General features: G+C 37.1%; 1 protein-coding gene across 1 annotated transcript in view; it reads right to left on the minus strand.

The window, feature by feature from the left end:
• LOC128998733 (tetratricopeptide repeat protein 39B-like) overlaps positions 1-4417 on the minus strand; it is a 42634-nt gene extending 38217 nt beyond the window's left edge. The window contains exon 1 of the mRNA XM_054425057.1: positions 4251-4417. The gene's annotated coding sequence lies outside the window, so the exon portion shown is untranslated. The remainder of the gene's footprint in view (positions 1-4250) is intronic.
• Positions 4418-9143: the final 4726 nt, after the last annotated feature.

The following is a 9143-nucleotide window of genomic DNA, read 5'->3' on the forward strand; positions in this document are numbered from 1 at the left end:
TGCGAAAATGTCATAAAATTAGCAAGAGCCCCTCATACTCATACTCTACCAGGGATGAAACAAACATTAGGCAAGGTGGAATCGTTTTTAAACCATTTAAAAAGAAGATTCAGATCATTTTAAATTTAAGGTTGTATTGGATATGTTTAAATATATCATTATGTCTGGAAATCTCGAGTTGAAATATTTTTTGGGGTTGCGGGTCTTACTGGCCTTTTGTAATAAGTTATATATTTAGTCATAGTCCTCCAGAATGATAGCTCGATCAATTGTATGAAATAAAAGTGTCAGATAGGCATACCAATTTTAAGAAGATTAAGAAATAAACAAATATATATATTTTTTTGCATAAATAAAGAAGTAGGCCTACTCATTTTTTAGGAATTAAGTCTCCCTCAACTGCTAAATTAAATTAGTATTAAATACCTGGTGATTCAAAGTTACATAATCTTTTTTTTTGTAGTTTTGTTTAGGTGTATATAAACAAAGTATTCTTACATTGTGATTGTCATAATTAATTTTCCTATTTCATTTACAGACATGTTTAAAATAATAATTTAAAATATACAAGAACGTAGTGCATATTATGTTAGTAGCTTTTTTGTATACAGACCCATAACAATTTAAGAATGGAAATGTGTCATAAAAAATCTTTGACGAGAGGAGAAATGTTTTTGACTGTTTTGACGTGTTTGGCACTGAAGGTACGAATGTGTAAGCTAATGCACTGTAATTATTTTGTACATCCTGTTTAACCCATTAGCGAAGGAATTAATTCGCTGCCCGCAGTGCCCTCTGTTAGCAATTAATTTTACTGAATTTGTAGACTTTTACTCTAATTGTTAAGGTATAGAAAGAAAACCTTAGGTAGTAAATTAATAATTCTTCGCCATTTGTTTATAATAAAATTGCAACTGGATTATCAAAGTGTAAAATTTAAAAAATTAAACTATAAAAAATAGAAATTTTTTAAATATTTTTTTAAAGGAAACTTAATTTATTAATTCCAAGATTAATCCAGACACCAAATGACACTGTTATCATAAAGTTCAATTGATTCCCTACGCAGAAAAATTACAAGTTGTTTACTTTTAAGCAATAATATGGAAAAACATTGTTTGTTTTACCTTACCACAGCTCATTTTGGGTGATATCTGGTTTCCATGGCAACACAACATTTTTATCCCCGAAAATAAATGGTTACATACGCAAAACAAGAAGCAAGATATTTAAAAACCTTAAAAAAAAATAAAAAACTTAAAAGATTTAAAAAAAACCAGCTAGGCTTGTAAGTAGGATTTTGGGCCTGAAGCGGCCAGACGAATAACGTTCGTAAGTCAGCGCCAATGGGTTAACACCTTCAAGCGGTCAGTTTTTTTTTTAGCTTTAGGAATTTGCTTGGCTTTAATAAAAACTAAGATTTATAAAGTCTTTTGGTGAAATATACTACAGAGGAGTCTCTTTTATCCAAGCCTTCCGGAGAACAACTGAGTATATTAAAATCCCATGCTATTTCCATGTGTTATCACTGTACACTAAAGACAATCCTTTTTCCATCCTTGTCTGTAGTAATTGGAATATTCATCTCCAATCTACAGGCTTCATGAGCCTGTAATTTCTGATTGTTTTAGCACAATTCATACCACACAGTTTTTCAAGTCCTCGTACCTGCATACTTCCCTGCTAACCTTAATAATGGCTTTGAAACGGAGAAAGTTAGTGGTTAAAAATATACAAAATTAAAGCCTTGATAGGTTTGCCAATAGAGAAAAGACATCTTTAACATACGATAGGTTTTTCATTGTTTCCTGTTATTCGACCTTGCTGTGACTGGTTTAGGTCTCGTTATCGAGACTTTTTTATATTTTAAGAATTATATTTAAAACGTTTAAGGCCGCTACACACTAGGAACACGGTCACTTATCAACCGGCGATCTGGTTGACGAGCGACAAAATTGCACAAATATCGCCGTGTGTGTTGGGGTCTGTCAATTTGATTGACCGCGATTTGCAGTTTGCCAGGCGACATTTTGGTTTTCGTTTTAGTCATTTACCGAAACCTAGTGGTTTCCGATCAACCATTTTATCACCGGGCAATGAGATTTCTCAAAAAACTAGAGTGTGAAGGGTTCAGCCACTAAGTTGATCAACCAAATACGGCTTGGGCATGCGCAATACCACTAAAAAAACACTGGTTGCTAAGTAGGACGTAAACTGTCATTTGACATCTGTGGATTTTAGTTCTTAAAATCCTGAGGATTTTCAAGTCACAAAGCTCGTAGACGTGGCTGTAACTATTTCTACGTTGAAGCCACCCTTTAGGCCAAAATCTTACCGTATAAACAATTTATTTCTTCCTTCTCTGCTTCTCACAATTAAATATAATCATAACTTTGGCAGCTAATTCCTCTTCGTCGGTGGGCATGGTGTTGTCACTTAGGTACACACTTAGATAGGCCCAAGTGCAACTAAGCTCGAACCAGAACGAAACACATCTTATCAATCTCCACCAAATTATTTTAGATTTCCTCCTTGATTGAATGTGCTAGGGATCCTAGTCTGTGGCCTCCAGCAATAAAACGTTCAATCATCAACTTAGTCGCTCGTTAACCAGATCGCCGGTTGATAAGCAACCGGGTGTCCTAGTGTGTAGCGGCCTTTATAGCCGCGTCTCTGCAGGACAATGTTTGCAAAAATAAACGGACAAATCTCATGATCCCCCGCCACGGCTCTTTTTCTCGCTTGTTCCCATCCTAGAAGACATAGTTGCACTCTTTATCACCCTTCCTTATTGGGCAAGAAAACTTTATAATTTCTTCTTTACCTCAATTGTTTGTTATTAAACTCAATCTCTGTTGAATCACTCATTTCTGTTCATTTAACAATACTGAAACTGATTTAACAATCAATAAAAATATTTAAAAAAAACTACCTAGAGCCTAGGTCTTATAAAAAAATCACTAGCAATTAGCAAATGACAAAGGTCACTAAAATAGTGAAAACTGCTACAAGCTGTATGAGGAGAAACGTGATTTCGACTAAAATGAACGGTTTGGGAGCAAACTTTAACAGCCAACAACCGGTACCCGCACTACCCCCACCATGACGCTCATAATGTTCGAGAATGCATCTCTACCAAATCAAAACTGAACAATGTTTGGCGGACTTCACAAATGTCTGTCGAAGACTGTTTGACGAACATGTTCGGTTGGTGGAGACGCGGCTTATAAAGTATATTAACTTGATAAGCAGGACAAGAAAATATCCTGTAAAGTACAAAAAATTAAGGACATAGTTTTCCCACAATTTAAAACTAGTGGTAAGTTAACTTATAATCTTGAAAAAAGACTATAAGTTATGTAGACTAGTTAGAAAAATTTCATTGAAGCAGTTAGCAAATTGTGCAGGTATTTTCGTAGGAATAGGAAGTTTTAACAGTTGAAGGCAGCAAAGTTTAATAAAATTCTGCATAGGCTATTTATATACCTAGCCCATAATATAAGAAGGGAATAGCAATAGTTTTTCCCCATGAATAAATGACAACATATCAAATAGGCTTATTGCACGTACAGTTTACTATCATGCAAGAAATTAGACATTATTTGCATGGAACTGTTGTTGGGCAAGGTTTTCTAATTTAATAGACTACGGTAGGCTACTGGAAGTTGATTATGTACGTTTTATGTTTTATTACATACAGAACAAAGAGCAGACAAAAAATTAAGTTAAATGGGCTTGTCAACAAAAGCTTTCTAGGTGGGCCTAAAATAAAAAAATAAATTAGGATAGCCTAATGTTTAGTTTTAATTTAAAAGGACTTTTTGACTAATTATCAATCTATCACCTAGTAGTCTATCAATAATAAGAATGAGGATCCTTTTTGAGGTAAATACTGTTAAATATTTATTTAAGATTCAATCTAACGTACCTTACCGTAGGTAGTAGATTACAATATAACTCACTTTGGTTGGGATTTAAGTTAAGTTAGGCTACTTAACTAACTAAAACTTCAAATGTTAAGGCTTAGCCCAACAATTACCGTGATTATATCTATAAATAGAATTTAATAGAAACATTTCCATTCACTTGTAAACAACGTAAAATGTCCTGTGGTAAAAGTGTACAACAGAAAAAGTGGGCTATGTCAAATTGAATACAATAGGTTCTAGTAAATTTCTCTTCCACTTAACCTAGCAATTTAAAAGAAGTGTGACAAATAGAAATAGATGGTTTACATGATTGTAACTTACCTAAATTTAAATTGTAAAAATAAATATCACTTAGCTTTTAAAATTCATTCTAAATAACATTCGAGGATAACCTAGATTTAGATATCCAGGGAAACACTAATGATGATAACAAATGTTTATAAGTACTGTAAGCAATGGCCGTAGCCGTAGCCTTCCTTCCTCCTGTCAGTGTCAACTGTCAAATCAAAAATGCATGAGCACGACGACGCGACGAACATCTGCTTTAGAGCTTTCTGCTAGAAAAAAAGCAAGTCACTACTGCCAACCCAACAAACGTCATCACAAATAATTGTTAACAACTGATGAAATTCATTATATTTAAATGTAATGAAATTTCATAGCTAGCTCTTGATCTTATATCATAAAAATATAGACCCAGAGAACAGAGAGATTTTTAAAAACAATTTTTAGAATTTGACAACAAAGACAATTTTACCTCTGCTCTGAAGAAAGCCGTTGGAGAAAATGTAACGGTCAAGAACCTAGAACCGAGCGAATCTCTCTGGAAATTAGGAATCTTGACAGTTTCACCTCCGAAAAAGAAGTGAAGGAGGCCATCGAAAGAGATCTTGGAGCTCAAGCGGGGGGGGGATAAAGTATCTTTAACCCAACCCAACATCAGAGAGCTGAAGCCATATATAGTCTCTCTGTCAGAACGTGGAGCAAATGAACTCATTCCTTTTCCTTAAGGCGGCAAGGATAAAGGTAGGCTGGGTATTCTGGGGGGCCAGAGATAGTCTTGGAAAAAGATCGACCTGCTTATTATTATAGCGAGCAGTACCGTGACAGGGAGGGACCCAATTGGTACCCGGACACAATTGGGACTGCTGCCATCTGGACCCCAAATACAAATGTATTTTTTAGAAGTCACGGTAGGGGAAATGGATTCGTTTGGGTAACTACCAACCATACAAATTTGTTAGCTTCTACATTTGACCCAACGAGTACGTGGCTGCTTTTCAGGACTGTCTGGATCGGCTTGAGGACCTTCTTCGCTTTCTCAGTGGACACCTGCAATCAGTTCCACCTGATCGTAGGCTGCGATTTTAATGCCCGAGCCATAGATTGGGATATGCAAAGAACAAGAACTGACGTTGAGGACAAAGGATTTTGGAGATGGCGGTTTTGGATTGGCCTGGTTGTCCCGAACGTCGGAGAATCACCCACCTGCAGGGACCGAGGTTACTGTACAATACCAGATGTGGCCTTTACCATGGACAACATCTCGAGGCGAATCTCAGACTGGAAGGTGATCGAAGACTATACAGGCTCCAATCACCAGTACACACATTTTCAGTCTTGCTAACAGCAACTATATATGAGTCAAGAAACCTTATAATTGGACGCCTGGCTGGAACGTTTCAAGGTTCGATGTAGTGCTGGTGTCCTCGGTAATCGACGAGGCGAAGAACACTGTTTTGGAATCTTTGGAAACCACGAGGGACATTGTGGAGGCCACAATTGGGCTAATCGAGCGTGGTTGTGACGCCGATATGCCACGGAAAGTGCAACCACATGGATACCGAAAATCCACATACTGGTGGACGGAGGGCATCGCTTTGTGGTGGAGAGAACGCCTTAAATTGTGCTGATTTTAAATTCTAATGTTAAAAATCCGCGCCAAGGCAACGGACAACTCCATCCAACTATGGCGTAACGCGGAGTGATACGTGCACAAAGACCAAAACCAAACCAGTGCAATCATCAGCGTCACTTGGAGTAACGCCGTCAACTTCGAAGGTCGTGTGTCGCCGGTGTTGGGACAATTCTATCAATGTCTTATTCGTAGCGTAGCTTGGAAAATTGCGTTCGGGTGAAACTTGTACGTGCGTTAAAATGTAGTACAAGTTTTAGATTGTTATCATTATTGTACATTTAATTGTAAAGTATGGCAAGAATAATATGTTTTAATATTAAAGCACACTTTGGTATATTTCTCATTTTCATCAATGATTATTCATCTATGAGTGCATTGAGAAAATGCATGATTCAATCTCTTGCATAGATAAAACATAGTCCCTTATACAGTAGATTTTCCATCCTTATGGACCAGCTGAAGCCAATTTTATTGTTAGTTCTGTCCGATTTTCTGTAGATGTCGTGTTTTGTTTACAATTTGTTTCTTGTTATTTCCGTAATTTAAAACCTCGTTTAACCAAATAAAACTATCTAATCGCATAAACAATAACTCGTCCACTAGCTATATAACCACAGTATAATGAGACACAAATAATAAGAAACTAACCCTAAAATAATATAAACAAACTGTAAACAAAACCCGACATCTACAGAAAACCAGACAGAACTAACAATAAAATTGGCTTCATCTGTTCCATAAGGATGGGAAATCTACTAAGGGGACTATGTTTTATCTATGTCTCTTGCCTGCTGGTAATTCAAAAAGAAGAACAGAACAAGAACTGAGTAATTAAATATTTAAATTCGTCTAAAGCTAACATTCTGTCTCTTAAAATACGAACATAATCATACATTACCTACTTGGAAAACCTAACGCAATCGTCTTCCTTGCTTTGATTCAAAACGGGTTATCCATAAAATTTTAGGAGTTGAAAATGGCTTTTTGCTTAATTTTACATTTTATAATTTTTTTTTCTCTACTGTTATTCGGACCCTATGTATGCACCCTCTTCAAAATGGTTCCATAGGGCCTTGAGTGTTAAAAAAATTAATAAGATGATCAATTAATTATTCTTATAAAAACACTCAACAGTAAACAATTGTGTATTATTACAGTAATGTCACACAGCACGGTCGAGTTCTGCCACTCTCGGTGCCTGTACGTCACAAGATGCATCCTCAACACATAGCTGTGTGCACTCGTATGACACAACACGTTGCTTATGGCCATCACACGCTCCATAATTCGTTGATTTGACCAATTTATGTGAATTGGGCATAAATGTACCATTCTTGGTCTTACTTAGTCATAGTTAATTCAATCATTGTGTTGTTTCCCCTCACTCTGATGATATACAGGGTGTCCCGTTCTCGTAAGTTAACAGCCAAACTCCATAAATGGTTTTATGGGTAAAATTAAAACAAAAATCACGAATAAATTTTTTTTTCTCAAAATGCCTCGTTATGAGATATTGCCATTTTGCCTTTTAGTATCTAAAATTTATACCTCTACAACTGTTGAAAGATATCTTTATACAATTTGGTATTAAATTTAAGACAGTAAATAGAATTCATGTTAAGATAGTAATAAACTGTTTGCAAAAAATAATCACTAAAAAATATTATTTAATTTCAAAACTAAGGACATTTCAACTTTTAAAACTTAAAATACTTTTTAGGTTTTGCCTGAAGTTTTTGGCCATAAGAACCCATATTACACCTTCTAGTCCAGTGCAATACCAACGTTGGAGCCTGTAGTCGCTCCAGCGGTTAAGACTGCTGGACTGTACCCAGCTGGACTGCTGTCTCTCTCAGTGTCCCTTGGCTGATGTGTTAACAAACGTTATAGACGGCAGTCCCAACACCTTTGGGCCGGTAAACACACACCGACTTTTGTCACCTTTGGACCGGTATACACACACCGACTTTTGTCGTGCCCCTGTACGACTCAAGAAATCGTATATCTGCCCGACAAGTAGAGAAACAAAGTAGGCAATGGAAGTCGCATGGGGGTGTACACACTAGTGCGACAGCAGTCGTGGAGGTGTCAAAGTCGTGGACGACAAATTTCAAGTCGCACCCTACACCGCCTGGGGGTCCGACAGGCAAGTCGTGTCGTATGGGCTCACGACTGTTTTGAGTCATAGCGGGACATGGCGTTATATGGCTGTCGCGTCGGTGTATACACACTAGTGCGTCTCGGGACACGACTACCAACATTTTGGGCTTATTATAGTAATTGTTGAAACTGTTTTTATTACTGTTGACACTGTCTACTTCACTGTACCTGAAAACCCTTACATTTTTATCAAGATACCTTATTGAATCCATGAACATTTTAATAGTTAGAAATAAGATATTAATATAATATTTAGTCAACGCGTAATTAATTACCTCAATGTCAATACAAGCCTCTCCTCAGGAGGTATAGCCAATCTCATTTACGTGTTTAATTTTCTTATTTTGTCCCTAAAAGTATCCAGCATGATGTCAAATGACATTGGCGACATTCTGAAATATCCAAAAAACTTTTTCCCATCACTTTTCAATTCGTCAAACGATACACTAAACAGTCCTTTCGTCCTTCTATCAAGTAAAAAAGGATCTGTTTGGATACATCTTCTTTTACGTCGACGTTTTCTCCTTAACAGGAGAAGGAGAACCTCTTCCTCCGGCGACATCCTCACAAATGAGTAGTCCTAAAGCCAGTAAAGTTCGCTGTTGCGTTTGCTGAGTCGTATACCGACACGACAACTGTTGTAAGGTAACACGACTTTGTTGTATGCCAGCACGACACGAACACTCGTACTCACATGCATCCAACTCAGTGTTTGTGTATCGGCCCTAGACTTTATTCAGAAGGCAGAGCTGGACCCTGATGTAGCAGTTGTGCCGAGTGCTCTGCCCATCCCTACCCATACCTTCACCATGCCAACATTGCGCCCCCCACCCAAGGTGTTGAAAACTCCAATGATGGTTTCCAGACATGGTCCAGAGATGGTCGTGGAGGTGGCAGAGGAGGCCGAGGGAGAGGTGGAGGCTCAGAAAGAGGGAGAGGAGGTCCTAAAGGAGGGATGGGAGGATACCAGAACTAAAAGAGGTTTAAATGATCTCTTTTACCATGACGAAAATGTAAACCATGCTGACTGCTATTTCTATTTTTGAGCAGTCTAATTAGTCTTATTAGTCTAATAGTTTTGGTTAGTCAACTAAGCACATCACTAAGTAAAATGGCATATATATACGATTTAAAAA

This window comes from Macrosteles quadrilineatus, unplaced genomic scaffold (assembly GCF_028750875.1).
Source record: "Macrosteles quadrilineatus isolate MER2022 unplaced genomic scaffold, UCM_ALF_1.0 Scaffold_7__1_contigs__length_78375512, whole genome shotgun sequence".
Taxonomy (NCBI): domain Eukaryota; kingdom Metazoa; phylum Arthropoda; class Insecta; order Hemiptera; family Cicadellidae; genus Macrosteles; species Macrosteles quadrilineatus.